General features: G+C 46.2%; 1 protein-coding gene across 1 annotated transcript in view; it reads right to left on the bottom strand.

Annotated features, from left to right (window-relative positions):
* The window catches only part of LOC105565641, a 48860-nt gene extending 46627 nt beyond the window's left edge, over nucleotides 1–2233 (bottom strand). The window contains exon 1 of the mRNA XM_012019004.1: nucleotides 1392–2233. The gene's annotated coding sequence lies outside the window, so the exon portion shown is untranslated. The remainder of the gene's footprint in view (nucleotides 1–1391) is intronic.
* Between the last annotated feature and the right edge of the window lie 13372 nt (nucleotides 2234–15605).

Here is a 15605-nt window from a genome sequence, read left to right as displayed (position 1 = left end):
TGTTAAAGTGCGTTCCGCCAGATTTTATCGCGTGACACACATATTCGACGAGAATAAAGATATAAAAATCAATAATTGGCCTCGCATTCAATGACGAATGACGAGTATGCTAAATGGAGTAAATTTCGTTGCACAACATACATGTTGTATAACGTAAAGTAGTTTTATCAAACAGCATCGTGTATGCTATGATTTAAATGGCCGACCATTAGTTATGCAGTATTTTATGTAATTATCGTGAAGGCGTTAGTATATAAAGATGCGGACGAGTAGCAATTCATTAAATGTGCTACGTTTAATCGAAATGTAACGTTTCAATAAGATCTGCATGAAAAAAGCGCATTATATCGATGCGCCATACGACTCTTCGCGAAAGAGAAATAGTTTTCGTTTAGTAGACTAGATCGGGAAGCAGGTGAAGGTATTTTCGCAATTAAAGAGTTGAATCTGCATTTCGTGATCGTGCTCGAGAAACTAATTGAGAACCGCGAAGTGCGCTCCGTTAACGAGTGTAATTGTTCTTGGATACAAGGGGATTTAATTACACGGCGCCTTCGTCCGCGCGCCGAGCGCAGCGTACCTCGTATTAATGAGCGACAATCGCGGAGGTAAGTAATTACGCAAAGAGTGGTCGGCGTATCAACAATCGCGCTTTTAGCCCGATTCCACATCATTTGTTTACTAGTAAACAAACTGCGGGAGCCCGCAACACGCCGCGGGTTAATTAATCGGTTGTATATGGTCAGTCTGTGTAACGTTGCCGATCGATGCTGATGCCGATTTATTGCCTACGTGCAGTAGAAAATTCGGACGCGAGAAAACTTTGCAAAAGAATGTAGAGCCACGCGAGATGCAGCGGGATCTCGCGTCGATGGTGTAATTTAAATGCGCGCACGTGTTGTGGAGTTTGCGACGAGTTTCGAACGAACGTTAAAATGGCATTACTAGAGTGACTATCACGAAAGTTTTTCTACGCAAAATTATTTTATGCGTACAAGATTAACACTTCGACGAGATAGCGACGACCAGGACTTAACGAAAACTCGCGGAGGAGGAGGTTTTGGAAAGGAGCTTAAATTTTTCGTGCAAATTATCCCGTGTATTTTTCCATCGCGGCGAGGAGCCTCGGAGAACGCACACACGGATGATGCGCTCCGAATCCAATCCATGTGGAAATTTTTTCCCCGACGTTATAACCCAGCCCCGTGCGAACCCAAACCACCGGCTACCTCAATTTGCAGTCCTGCGTAAGATACGTGACGTTCGCGATATCCGCGGGGACCAATCGCGAGAGGTACGATCGATTCCCGTCCGAGCGCCGGCGGCGTGTTTCCGCCGCGTGTTTACATCTGTGTATATATGTACACGTATAAACGAAACAACGCACTTACCACGCTCGCGGATCCGCCCGGGGAAGCGCAGATCCGTTGCCCCCACTCGCCGTTGCCGCTGATATCCGATAAAGCAATATCAATTTATCGCGTCTCCTCGCGCGCGTTTGTTGCGGGGGTCTTCCTGCCTCCTCCCTCTCCCTCTCTCGCTCGCCGCGATATTTCTCTCTCCGCAGTTGATCCCGGAGTGATTCGCCTGCTCCTCTCCCTCGCGGCGAACGTCAGGCCCGCACTTTCTCACGGAATAGCCGAGGAGAGGAAACGAGAGGAACGAAACGAAAAAAAAAGAAGAAGAAGAGTAAAGAGGGCGAAGCGGGGATGCAACCGAATGTGTCACACTCGCGCACAACGCTTCCGCTGTCGATCGCACCGATCTCTCGCCGCGGCCGGCGAGCCTCTGTCCGTGTCACGTGGAGATCTGTTTCGGGCCCACCCGTCGTCTGCTTTCTCTTTTCCTCTCGGTCGCTCTTAGTACGATCGAGGAACCGTCTCTCACTTTCTCTCCGTCGCTCTTATATCCGTCTCTTCGTCGCGCGTTAAATGTCACTCCAGTTGCCTGTCACTGCATCCTCTTCAATAATTAACTATCGCGATCCACGTCCATCCGATACTCTCCCTCGACACTCCTGTTCACCTGAATGTTTATTTGTGATTTCCAGGTACCTCTGTCCGACTCCTCTCGACTTTATTTCGCATTACCGCCCTCGATCGATTTTCCCCGAGAACAACAAGTCCGCTCGCTCCAAGTCCCTACTTCTCTTCTCCCCCTTCTGGCACGTCTTCACCTCGTCCTCGTGTCAATTACTCTCGCACCTGTCCGGCTGACGGAGCGACGCGACGCCGCCGCCAGCGCACTTTCACGAGTCGCGCTGCTTTCGGTCGCGTGCGTGCGCGCGCGCGCGCGCGCGCGGAATCGCTATCGGCGGGCGGGACACCGCGCGGCCGGCGACGCGGACGCTCCGGCGGTGATTGGGGTCGTCCTGGTCCTGTCGATCTTCTCCCCGCGGCAGCGATCGGGCGCGATCGCCCCGCCGAAATTTGCGCCGACCGGAAAGGCCGCTTCCGTCCTCGCGCGATCGATCGATCCCTCGCGATCGATACCCCGCGGATACTTTCCCTCCTCCGGATCACGTTCACACTGGATCCAAGACGTTACCGCGATGTTTCATCGTTTCTCCCCGCGCTCGTTTCCGTCGCGGAAAGAGGCGAACGAGAGGAAAGAAAGAGAGAAGATCCGGAGTAGCGAAAATTTCAGATCGCCTCCTTCCTTTTTCTTTTTAAATACGAAACGCAACGAATTCGCAATCAAGGCGAATTACTCGGCGCGGTCGAAGCTCGCGCCCCGAGCGACTCCTTTTCCCGGCGGAGACTTTCCACCGAGTTCCGACAAGGCAGAGTGCTCGCGGAGCTACCTCCCGTTCGGTGCAGGCGTCGAGTGGCGACTGTCGTTTCTTCCAACGCTCGGCCTGCCTCCGGCCTGCCTGTCCCTTCCCCCTCCTCGAGACCATCGGGGAACCGACTACACGCAGTTCACGGATTTATGCTATTACCGCACCGTGTTCCACCCTCTGCGGCCGGTGCTCTTCACCCACCCGTTGGCCTCTCCTTCTTTTCTCAACTTCGTACTTTCTCGAGGCCCAAAAGGGCACGGTGAAACCACTGAACCGACGCGGCCGGGCGGGACTTTCCCGCCAACGATTCTCTTTGCACAGGAAAATATAATATCGAACGTACAACAAACGACGAAGAGTATAAGAAGAGAGCTCGAGATATAAGGTTGATATTAGATCGCACTTTGTCTGCACAAATTGTCCATATTCGATAACAATGCAGATTCTGGAGCAGTAGCGTCTTTTCCCAGGCCCCTCGCGCTAGAGACTCGGGATATACGATTCGATAAAGTATCTCCCTCGAAGGGTCGACCCTCCAACCCCCATAAATACGAATATCCATGCGAGAAGGATCACGATCGCGCCGTACGCGCGCAGCGCGTCGCCGGCGCGTGCACGTGTGCGGCGGCGAATACAGAAAATCAGGCACGTGGACATGACAATGACGAGGTTTCCTCTCGGAACCGGAAACCCATAAATGGAAGCTTTAATGTAAAAATAATCATTTGTTTTACAATCCGAATGGAGAGACGGTATAGCGCACGTGTCTACCTCGCCATCCCCTGAGGGGTAAACCGCATTGTGTGTACAGATTTGCGGTATTACTGGGCATTTTTTGGGCATTAATAAGCATTGGTCTACGTGACTTTGATCATAGTATCACTAGTATGCCCACTCTCTGTCGGTCCTTTCATCTTTTCGGTTTCGATCACGTGGTATTCCGCCATGGTTTTCGTATAAAATCCTATCACACTGTCACACTAATTTCACACTATCGCATATACAATTACCATATATACACAGTCTGGGAAAAAAAGACAGTTAGCAACCCATTTTGGGGCCCACGATTAGTAATCGAATTAGTTGGATTGTTCGTACACTACTTTGGGAAAATTTTTGACTGTTTTTTTTGTAATTGAGCAACTTAACATTTCGGTTAGTGCTTCTTGAGTGAAAATTATCTTATTTTGCGTTACTGAATATCGACAGGACTAATTGAGAGAATTGATTAGTATTACTTAAAAACCTTAAATATAGATAGAATATAGCTAATTGCGATTTTTAGTTACGCGGGGTAAAATTCGTAAAAGATTAGAGCGAGAGAGAAACCGCTGAGGGCATTGTGGTGTACAGATTTGCGGTATTACTGAGCATTACTAGGCTTTTTTGGGCATTAGATTGGACATTGGGCCTTGATGGGGCATTATAAAGATAAAATAAGATAAAGTAATGCCCACTGGGCATTAGTAAGCATTGGTGTGTATGATTTTGGTCAGCGGTTTGCCCCTCGCCATCCCCGAGTCCACCGTTGCACGTAATACATACATGCGCATAGGCGGGTCGAGAATTTCCTCTTTCGAGAACTGCGCGTACATTCTTATCTCGATTATCGTTGCCTGACTCAGTTCAATATGTGGGACAGCCCAAGTTGTCATTCAAGAGTGACAGAAGTAAAAAATTTACGTTTGAACGAAACTACGATACTGTCTAGACGCGGAGAACGATCAAGTTTGATCGAATAAGATGAGCGACGATTAAATGATCGGCACTTTGACGACAAGGCGTGTGTGACAAATGTCTACAAATACAACATTTTATACACTTGGAGATGCTTAATTGGAGAAATGAGAAATTTGAGATCAGCGGTCTCCGGAGTTACTCCGCGCCCGGGACACGGCACATGGTCCCGCGTGGCCCTTTCTGAAACCCGCCTATGCGCGACTCCGGGCCCCCTCCCGGAATAAATCAGCCAAGGAAAACCTGCCGGAAGGTATTAACGTCGCGTCGCGGGGGCAGCCCCTCGCGTCCGAGAGAGGGTTAAGCCCGCGCCCTTATCGCGCGTCCCTGAAACGCCGCGCCGTTCCCGGGGGGGATTTTCTCGTTCTCTGCCTGATCCCGCCTGACGCGGACGATCCAACCGGGTCGGCTGCAATCCTGCCGGTTGCACGACGCCGGTGGTAGATGTGAGACGACGAGGAGGAGGATAGGGGTGGCTGGTGTGCGGGGGTACGGTCGGCCCTTATCGGAGGTCGCGCATGACGAGACAAGCTAATTGTGTTATCAGCGTACAACGGACGCCGGCCGCGCCTCTCCTCCGCCGTCCCTCAAGCTGTCGCCTCTTCAGCGTGCGTTCAGCATAGCACGCGTGTTTGTCTTCCAAACGGCGCATCTGCCGCAGTCGCCGTGACGAACGCGCGTGACTCCACTAGCGCGCGAATCTCCCCCGATACGTGCTCGAGAACCGCCGGAAGTAAACTTCTCGGGAGTCAAACTGTGTCGACGGGTCTCAAGGAGATTCGAAATTTAAGAGGTAACTCTCGATTCGTCGCGACGCGCGCGATCTGTACCGGCGGCTAAAATCAAGATAAACTGGCGTTACATTTTTTAAATTGTATTCTTTTCTTACAATGCTTCTTTGTCTCGAACCACGGGGTTCCCAGGAGAGCTCTCTCTCTCTCTGGATCACGAGACACGCGGAGCCGACCCCGCCAGATTCCGAGCCGGGGGCTCCGTTACTTATCGCTCTAGGTAACGCGATTATTTATTTGTTACACATTAAGTTAACGCAATCCCAGCATGGGCGCGCGGCAATTACAGTAGCGCGCGCTGTCATCGTACGAAGGACCATTAAAATAATTACAGGTGTCGACGCGAGGTACCGCCGGTAACGATAGGAAAGATCGGCCGTCGGCGGGTTATTATCGTTGCAAACTTTGTCGCAACTATGCGCGTAGGCAAAGGGCCACCGCTTTCCGCCCCGGGGATAAGAAAAAGCGCGCGCGGGGGAGGATCCGCGGGGTGTCCGACTTAATTACGGACGGGGCATATGGGCCGGACCCCAGCCATGGTCCACCCGCTCGCCTCGCGGTATGAATATCGCATTAAGTCGTGAGTGAGAGATAGCTCTAGGCAGGGGTGGGCCCCCGACGGGAAACTACGAATTTAATAGAATAATAAATGGAGCTCGGCGCGCGCGCGCGCGCGGAGGCGGCGGGACGGGGCGGCGTGCCCGGGGCACAGATCGATTCGCCAATCGTGATCGTCCTGTACAGAGGTGGTCCACATAAAGTGTTTAAAGTAAACCAGAAAGAGAAAACGGGAAATTACTCCGTGCAATTAACCGCGCCGCCTTTTACGCGGTACTGTTAGACATTTTTAATTGATCGGGGACACCTTACGCTCTTTCGTCCGAGGTTTAAAATTATACCGCTCGTTCAACACGAACCCCATAACGGGAATCTTCTACATAACTTTCCCAATTTCTGTCGCATCGATTCTACGTATCGAGCGTTTGTTCCTACGGGAATCTTTTAATTGCAAGGATAAACGCGTCGTTTCTTCTTCGTTTTTCTGTTCTCTTTTCTCCAAAGTCGAGATCGGCCGCGGCGCGGAATGTCCCGAAGAGAACGCGCCGCGGCATATAGGTCTGTGGAGTAATACCTAAATTAATAATTGCGCCTTCCCGCGCGCGGTAATTACGTGTACAATCGCCGCGCGTGCAGGAGGGTGCGCGCAGAAGGAGGAGGAGGAGGAGCGGAGAGGTTCGTGGGTAATTGCACGCGCGCATTCCCGCGTATCAGTATGCAAGCGTGCATAAGCGTGCTCGCATACGGGGTCGAACTCTCCGTGCATTTGCCATAATGAATCCCGCCGGCACACGCGCGCTTCCGTCCGCGTGCGCGCGCGTACACGCTCGGATACACGCGCGGAGAAACGCGCGGAAACGTTAAGCGAAAACAATAACATAAATAAAAGATACGCGCGTATATCCGAACCCCGCGAGAGCGAGCTGCGCGACGTGCAAATGCGCGTAGCGTTGAAAATTTATACGCCGAGTCGTATATGGGAGAAAAATGTAGATCGTGGCATCTAAATTTAACATCCATCGCGGATTTCGCATGAAAATGTTTCGGTAATTAAAACTTAGATTAGATTCCCGTGCGCCAAAAGCAGCTTTTCCTCAAAATTGTCCGAGAGGCAAAGTTTCGCTATCGATTCACCGGCGTGAAGTTTAATCGGTTCCTGATCTAAAATGTTAATTACCGAAACTTGAAATGTTTTACAAGGGATTCCGCGTTTAAGTGAATTTCACAAGATCGCGCAAGAAGCCGAATAAAAATCAAACATAGAAATCTCTGTAAGTTGCCAGTGTTTTAATACAGAAAATTTATTGCGAAAAATTGAACCTCATCCAGGGTTCGAACCGCCCTACTCTCTAGGCGGGCGTCTCACTAATTCGACTGAGGCATGTGAATAAAAATGTTTAATTAAGTGAAGAAATAAAAAATAACATCAACGAAGAAGACCAGCGTCAAAATGGAAAATATGATATTACGCGTATTACGTTCACAATTTTTTATTATCGCCTTTATAATTGCACGAAGGTCCTAAAATAAGAGACGGATAAGTCGTCATTGTTAAATTCCGATTCTCGATAAGTTCGCGATTGGCTACGTTTCCTCGCAAAAAATACGCGACGCACGTTGCAGGTTATCATCGGGTACACGCCTCGCCGGGCGTTCCGTGTACACATACAAGAGACAGCGACTCGATGCATTTCCCATAATGAACCTGCTGGCACGTACACGCTTGTATACGAGCATTGCAGTGGGGGCATGGTGGGAGGAGGGTGCGGGACGGAACAGATCGAGCTGTTGGAGTAGCCTCTGTGATGTTACAGGTTCAATGCATTAGTTTGCCTAAAAGGTTTGTGCCATCAGTCTCTAAATGTCCCTCTGTCGTTTGCCCCCTGCCCCGCTCTCCCTCGCCCTCTCTCCCTTTTCTCTCTTTCTCCCGTTTTCATTCTCTCCCAATCTGCACGATCACCGCTCCCTCGATCTCGCCCCCGCTCGTTACCGTTTTGCTCGCGCGAACGCATCCTCGGGGGAAAAGGAGGGCAAGCGCAACCCCTGGCTCATAGCGCGCGCGCGCGCTATGAGCGGCCAACGCTCGCACGTAAATTAAGTGCGCTGCATCGGCGAAATTTAGATGAGTTAGCGCAGCGCGTTAATTCGCGCTAATGGACAAGTTATGAAAGTTTAATTGTCGGTTAGGCACACCCGCGGCGGATCCGCGCGGAGGGTGAGAGACGCGCACCAAGTAGACACGGGAGGAGGAAGAAGCTGTTGCTTCTTTCCCTACTTTCGGGGGTCGGAAGAAATTTCCTTGGACTTTTGGACCATCTTTTTCTCCCCTCCCGGAACGAGTCATGTTAATTCAAGAGCGGGAAAGAGCGAAACGCGCGTACGTTAAATCGTTATCGATTTGGCGAAGAAGTTATGCGCAGCACATGAATCATAAATGCCTAAGCCGATGGTCATCTAAGGCTAAATTCCATGAATAGCTTAGATTAATTCAACTCGTGCGGTATCAAATTCGCGACGATGCAAGTCTTGCATTCTACAGTGGTAAAGAGATGTGCTCTATGTCGATTCATTTTTAACGAATTGAAAGCGTTACAATTAAATATTGCAGCATACGTTCGAGAAATGTACGGGCGCTTCTGCGTCAAGATTTCCCATCAAACAAATGTTTTATATGCAGGAAATATTTTCTCTTCTATTTGGACACGGTCTATTTTCTGTCAAAAGTAAAACGTGAATAATTAACTTTTAGCGAGTCGCTACCTTTTCCTAGATGAAAGTTCAATCTATTATGCATGTATGCAGATAAAAAAATTCAAGCAGCAGTCTTTTCCTGGATAAAAGTCCAAACTATGCGCGGGCGAAAAAAGCTACAGGTAACCGGAGTTAATATGACCCGACCGACGGTTGCAACCGGCTCACAAGTGTTGATAGATATATCCCCGAGATGCCCGTTAGAGAGAAACGTTGCGCAACGTGCTTTCCAACTCTCGCAATTTCGCGTTATCGATCGACCTTTAATGCGCCATGGAGCCGGCCAGCTGCTTCGTGATTAGCGATCGCGATTTGTGCACGCCGCAATTGCGGCGATACAGCCGCGTGTACCGTATGCTGTTCTTTGCTTTCTCGCCCTCCCTCCCCCTTCCGCCCCCTCTTGCCATGCTCCTCTGGATTCGGTCACGCGCTTTGTGTTACGCAAAGCAGAATCGCGTACACGAGATAAATCCGTGCTCATAATTTCCACAACGAGGTGATATAATCCGGCCGATCAGCTTGCGGCCCGACGCACAAAAGCGTGTGTCACCGTGTTATGCTTACGGTGCTCTCTAAATTACTGAGATTGGCTTAAAAATAGATGTCAGTGGTGCAAAAACTACGCCTCGGATATCACATCTTCCTTTGCACGTATATCAAGTTTTATTTATTAAACTTGTAAATTGTTTTTCAATTATTACAAGAACCTATATAAGTTAATACGAAGGACTTCTTCCTGTCCCAAGAGCTGCGGAAAAATCTAACGAAATACAGAAAACGCTGCACGCTTATTTAATTGACTGCTAATTTTCGGAAAACTGTTTAGCTTTGGACATTTTTTTAGAAGTTCGCGACGAAAACTTTCTACTTGTAATTAAAAAATGCTCTCGATCTCCATAAAAAAAAGACTTGACTCAACGTCTCAGTTAGGAGGATGCACTCGTACCTTTCTGCGGTGCATCCTACCTCTTCGCCGTATGTATTTTTCATTAAATACTCGCTTATGTACGTGCTGGATGCTCTTATTTTGACTGCGTCCGTAATTAATGGCGGCGCGCGATGCCGATAAAAACGGCACGGACGCTACTGCGGATGATACCCGAGATATACGCACTGCGACGAGCTATTTAGAAGAGACGTGGCAGATAGGTATGTACGCGCATGAAGAGATACTCCCTCATTTGCATCCCTCCTCGCGGAGGGAGAAGGCAGCTGGTCGCGGCGGTTGGCCACCGCTCGCTTCATCTCGTTCCACCGACCGAGAATTCCTAGACAGTGGAGGCTCTGTGCGCTCCCGACGTTTCTGCTCGGCTTCACCGCTCAGGATTTCCTGTTTCCTGCACCGCGAATGATTCCGCGGGCTCGTCGACGCATCGCGAATCACGTCTGCGTTCGCAAAAATTTAAGACAAAAACAAATACTTTGACACTACTACGAAAATTATCTGTCATCGATAACGTGTAATGTTGATCGCTAGTTACTTTTAGCTGGCATGAAGCAAGCGTCTGAGAAATTCTTAACCCCATTTTTAACCTCACGTTACGAAGATAAGAAGGCAGCAGTCGCTTTCGTTGCGTCTATTCGAAATAATTGAGTAAGGAAAAAAGAACAAGATCTGATTTCTCATACTTCTGTGCAGTCATAAAGATTCCATTCAGTACTGTGCTCCTTTGATTCTAACCCGCTGCTCTTACTTAAACGATAGTAATTAATAGACAAGTTAATTAATTGCCCGGAAAAATTTCGACCCCGCGCTCCGTGTCGAACTTTCGCATGTTCCATCGCGCTCCTTCCAAGAATTCTAAATTTAAGAACGTATATGTATTTTGGCAAATAATTAATCTTATAATTACTTCTTTGTAGAAATATATGTCATTTACAGATAATCTATATTATCAAACGAATTTTATAAAATGTTTCCTAATTTATTTTATATTTTTTTACACAAGAAAGAGTTACGGAAACCTAAATTTAGTAATATCTTGTGTGCCATTTAATTTTTCGTCGAAAAATTATAACTAATAAAACGGATTATCTGCTTCATGAAATTCAGATGCAACTTGGGATGTCTTCCACTAATATTTGAATATGTTAAGCGAGCGATGAGTCACCAAATACGGTCTTCTTGGATATTATATATTACCATCGTACTTTTACCGGATTTTCCCATACTCTGATTGGGTTTCTCGAAGCCTGAATTCGTTTCACTTTCCAACAGGATCTTTAATCTAGAAGGTCACAGTTAAAGTTGACTTACTGGGCTAATACCATTTGACACACTCTTTCATATCTCGAGGAGAAATCTCACAAAATGCACCCGTAAAACATTCCGGAATAGTTCACGAATAACTGAATAATGGCTTAGATATGTTTGTCAGTTTTAAGGAATTGTTAATACCTATTTCGAAATTTTTAATATATTTTGTATACGTCACAAAATAAAACATATAAATAAATCTTACATCTCTGTTTCTCTCGAAAGAGCTAATAATCCTAACATTGGCAATTGATCCCAGTGCATTGAACATTTATAATTGGTTCTTTAGACAGAGAACTCGAGAAATACATGATCAGGAAAGCTTGTGGACACAATTTTATGCAGTCAGTGATCTCAATTATCGCTTTGCTTTATTTGATGAAAAAGTATTTCTGACATTAATTCTCGGTTAACAAAAGAAGATGAGAAGTCGTCGACGAATTGTACATAAAATTATCACTAGTTTAAAGATACATCAAAATATTATAACTTTCTAAAAGATATGGGAAAAAAGAAATTCTGTCAATTAAAATTAAATGTTAAATTGTATACTTTCACATGTAATTATTATTGGCTATATAAAAATAATAGAAATACTTTTTTCAAGCAATTTTAAAGATGCAGTTTTTCTTCAATGTAAAATATAAACACGACTGTTTTTAGCCTCGAAACCATTATCATTCCTGTCATCTTCGTTTCCGGAATTTCTTCCTAATAAGGAACAAGCGCGGTAGGTATTGATGATCGTGAGAACAAGTTGCCGTGTCCAGGGAAGCAAATTCAGAAAGGATTAATTAATATATACGACATCGTTCGGCGTGACATCAGAGCGGCTGATTGCTGAGGCCGCGTTTACGCAGCGCGTAAAATAAAGAGTCCGAGCGGAAAACGACTCGCGTCAGGACGATGTAATTCCGCGCGCCGCGATGCCGCGTGCCGTTAATATTAAAATTCTCTCGCCGACAAAGAGCCCAGTGTTCGGCAGCGTATATGCATGCGCGATAACGCACAGCGGCGAACGGCGGCGCGTTAATAACTACCCCGCTACAAGCAATAAGTAATCACCGTTGTCGTAACTGGGTTAACTGCGCCGGCGACGACGGGCAGAGATGCGAAAACGCGATCGAAAACGGCGCGGTTCGCCGGCGGACGGTGCATTCCGCGGGTGCATACCGGAAGTGCAGTTTTGCGAGGCGGCGGCGACCACCGAAAATAACCCCGCCGACGAAAGTCCCGCAGACACGAAGCGAGAAAGCCGGGAGAAGGTCGCTTAACCCGTTGCAAACGCGGCACCCGGCTTTTGTCCGGTGAAAAGCTGACTCAAGGCTGGACCGAAATGCACTTTTACTGTCGACGGATTCGTGCGAATTCATCGGGGAAATCGACGCACCGCGCACGAATCATTTCTTTTATTCGACAACTCGAATTTACCGTTCGTGTCAAATTGTACGAACAATCAAGAACATAAATACACTAAATTTTAAGTGATATTGTTAATTTGGTACTGATTTAAATTAATATCGATAAATAGATATCACAGAATTAGGGATACACGAATTCTTTTCAAATCCCTCGAAACGTGTTATATTTTTCTGTGCTAACTGAAGCACGTTATATAGTTGTATTAATTGTAAAAAATTGCAGCATTTTGCAATTAGAAAGTTTTCAGCTAGCAAATTTTTCCTGTTAAGTTCAAGTGGCATTGTCAAGTAATTCGGATAAGCGATTCGCGGATCAGCATGAGATGAGAGAGTTGGGCAAGCTCCGTTTTTCACGGGCCGTAAGACCACCGCGCGTCTGTTTCTTCTTCCGCGTCGTATTTTCCTTTCTCCAAGGAAAATATTATTTCGCGTGAGAATCTCTGCGTACCCTTAGGCAGAGTCCTGTCTTTGTTACTTGGCGCACGCCCGCGTTTAACCGCCGCCTCTCGCATTTCCCGAGGGAGAGACATAAACAACCCCGCTCCCTTTCCTCCCGCGCGACGTAAACACAAGGGAGGATAACTCGTTGCGCAAACCTCGCGCGAAAATTTCCGACGGTTTTGAGGTGGATGTTGCGCAGGTGAAAACGAACGTTCGTTCTCGATAAGCGCGCCAAGAAATATGCAGATCCGATTGATTCATCGTGCAAACTCTCCGCGCGTGTTTACAGCCTAGTTTCTACATTTCTTACTTATCGCAGCGGTGTTTTGGAAACAACAGTCATGTGGAATTGAACCATTTCGATTTTGTATTTCTACCGCGAAGCATTGTACGACGCGATTTATTTATCACGTTAACACGACTGGAAAGTGGATAGCCAGAGATTCTAGAAAAAAAGATATCTTTGTTTCCTCTTCACTCGCGCAAATAAATGTTCGATTTTTTAAAATTCTCTTTTCAGATCGCTTTATTACATCCCGAAATCACGGCCGTAGCTAACTTTTGCGAAAACTCCTCGGCCTAATCTATATTTATGTTACATCTCTGCACGCGTGTGTGTAATCTTCGACGTATTTTCGTGCGCGCAAATGTCTTTTACCTTATAGTAGAGAATTATTATTTCTGCTATATACTATTGCAATGTGGAATGTGTGCACGCCAGCGAATTGCGGTTTCTTCTACGAGATGTATCGCATAATTGACACGTTTCTTATTTGTCTTATTGTCAAAGAGCACATTTTTTTTGTCGACATCCATTTGTAATCACGTTGTTAAGCAATAACGCGTGCAATAACGGAAGATAGCGAGATACCAGTATAAATTGCGTAACAGAAAGTTATTTAAGAGCCACTTGTTTAGCCGAGCGCAGACGTGTTTGCTTCTCGTGTCTTTACCGGCGCGGCGGCAAGAAATAAATTTCATTTGAAAAATTGATTTCTTCCTCGTGCGCGGTGTCTTCCTACTCGCCGACGTCTCGTCGACGATTACCCCGGGATTTATCGAAACGGTAATAGCATCGGTAAGAGAAGCAAATCGGATTTTTCTGTTCGATCGCACCGCCAAGGTCGTCTGGACGCCGATGGAGAAAGGAACGGAGGCGCCATTCAAAAGGCACAATTACACGGAGCATCCACGTGCTCTCTCTCGCTCTCTCTCTTTCTCTCTCGGTGGAAGTTATCGAGAGAATGACGACTGTACGGAGAAGATGATAAATTTAAAGAAAAAAAAGGTACGCGGTCTTTTTCCCTGGATGCTACAACATTACGTAATGTGCCATCTCCGATTATAATTACACATTGAACGGCAACTCGAAGGATAAGTAAAACAATAAAGTATCTTACCTTCGCGTTTATACCCACCGGGCATTCGAGAATCAACCGTGAGCTGCAATTTGCAATCGCGACGTACCCAGCCGCAGGGTGCAGCTCTGACAATGACACGATCTTCGATAACGTAATTTTTTTACTCGCGTAGCCGGTAGGAAGCGATTATAAAATCGGAAGATTAAACGTGCAATCGATCGTGAAAGGTAATAATTAAAGTAGATTTTTATCCATCTCGATATTGTTAAAATTGAGGCGGCGGTGTAGCGCGGCGAGTCTTAAAGAATATTATAAAAGTTTAACAAGGTCCCTGTAAGCCTGCGAAGAGGTCACATACCGAAAAAAGAGAAAGAAAAACAGGAATCGATATTGCACGACCTCGGAAACGTTTAAAAGCATTGGAAGGATGCTTGGGCACGTTCGGGGATCGTAAAGCTTGTAATTCTTTGTAAGGCGTTCACTTTCGTTAAAGAAAGTATTTATGCCTCTTGGAAAATTATACCGTCTAGTTCCGTACTGTCTTTTCTCATTCGTCTATTATGGCTCGTTATGCTAAATATATATTTCAGATTTTTTTTTATAGAGAAAACTTGCTTTCTCTGCGAAAGTAAAAGTGTAATAAAACAATAACTCCGAATTTTAACAATAATGTACCTTAATGACAAGTAATTATAGTCGTTAAAGAAGATTGCAAGTTTTGCAAATTACTTTCAGAAATGTTTTCAATGAAATGGTTTAATCAAACCGTTTTATTCCAACGGTGAAAAAAATACAATGTAATTTAATAGTTCTAGAATTTATTAAACATATTGCGCGGATACTTGCGAGTCTTTAATTTAAATAAGCAACAGTGTTGTATGTTTAATTTCACTTTTTTAACGCGCACGATGTATTCAAAATAGAGCAGAAATGACGTCAAACGTTTATATATGTTATACGTTATAATATGTTTGTCACATCGATCTTGATTTTCACAGATGAGAATCGTTTAATATATCATCGGAAGGGATCAGCGCGTTATTTCGGGAACACTTTCGGCAATAGTGCCAGCTTCTACATCCTCGCCATTCTCTTGTTAAAAGCACGGACGTTCCATTGGAAAATATCCAAAACGCCTTTCACAGTGTCGCGTGTTCGCTGATCGTATCGAAATCTGATCGTAAAACTTCGTTTTCGCAGTTGTCGAAGATTTCAGATTTGTTGAACTCTCGTGAAGCCGTGACCGCTCGTGAAGCGATCACACGAAGCGCCAGCGATAGAAATTCAAAAGTATGAAAAGTGTGAAAAGTGTGAAAAGTGCTCGTGCAATCTTATTGATTACGGCGTTTCACTGAAAGGCGGCGTTAATTCTCTCTTCAACATCTAATCTAACAATAAAAATCTAAGAATTTTCTCTAATGTCTGCAGATATAAAGAGAAATAGTGGAATTTAACTTGAGAATGGAGGATTCGTGTTGGCAGCTGAGCAGGCTATGTCGAAATATA

The sequence above is a fragment of the Vollenhovia emeryi genome, unplaced genomic scaffold (genome assembly GCF_000949405.1).
Source record: "Vollenhovia emeryi isolate VEMERY1.0 unplaced genomic scaffold, V.emery_V1.0 DF939150.1, whole genome shotgun sequence".
NCBI lineage: Eukaryota > Metazoa > Arthropoda > Insecta > Hymenoptera > Formicidae > Vollenhovia > Vollenhovia emeryi.
Note: the sequence above shows the minus strand (reverse complement) of the source record. Positions and strands in the feature narration are given on the sequence as shown.